Source organism: Macaca fascicularis, chromosome 7 (assembly GCF_037993035.2).
Source record: "Macaca fascicularis isolate 582-1 chromosome 7, T2T-MFA8v1.1".
Classification (NCBI taxonomy): Eukaryota; Metazoa; Chordata; class Mammalia; order Primates; family Cercopithecidae; genus Macaca; species Macaca fascicularis.
Window position 1 is genome coordinate 153,755,854 of NC_088381.1, and position 947 is coordinate 153,756,800.

A 947-nucleotide genomic window follows, 5' to 3' on the forward strand; every position below is an offset into this window, starting at 1 on the left:
TGTATTTCTGCTCTAAAGCTTTTTAATAAGCTTTCACTCTTGCTCTAAAACTTGCCTCGGTCTCTCACTGTGCCTTATGCCCCTTGGTCAAATTCTTTCTTCTAAGGCGGCAAGAATTGCTGCAGACCCACACAGATTTGCTGCTGGTAACTGTTGCAGCCTGCAGGGAGGCCATTCTGACAGGCTGGGAAGCAACGTTTCTGGTCAGAAGCCAGAAACAGATACTGACAGGAGGGAAGAATAAATCCAGAAGTTATAGATCCAGCACTGATACTCAGTGACTTCAATAATCTGTTCATCTTCAAAAAATGTGGAAGATGTCAGTTTGAAACCCAAGTCTATGTAATTCCAAGGCTCTTTCCTCTACAACGTTTTCTCTGGACTAAAGCTATGATTTGACCCTGGGTAGAAGTAAGCATTTTCTTTTTACCTGAATATGCACAATTGAACTTAGTTTTGGGGAACCATGACAAATTTTTTAGGCTTATCTCAATGTTCATCAAAAATACAAAAATATTGGAAGCTTGTATAACATTCTGCAAACTTAAAAGTACTCAGAGAGTGCTTATCAGGAAGGATTGATTAACTAAGAAACTGGAACATACAGATCTCACCAAGCAATGGTCTGAAACAGTTTTAAAAAGATGGAGTTCGAGCTACAAGCAAAGTAAATCTGAAGTATGTGTAAAAAGAAATGAACATTCCTACAAGATATCTACCACATCATGGCTTTTCTATCTCAGGACTACACTTTGTGTATATAAATTGCTTCTGAACCACTGCAGAAAGTCTTTCTTGACTCTAAGTTACTATCCCGAGTAACATGTTGACATATCTATTTGATTATTTCACCAATGTGCAATTCCATTCTTTGTATTATTGTCCAATTCTCTAATAAATCTAGTGATGAATTTTTCCATTTATTTATGGTTCAGTATTAGTAGCGA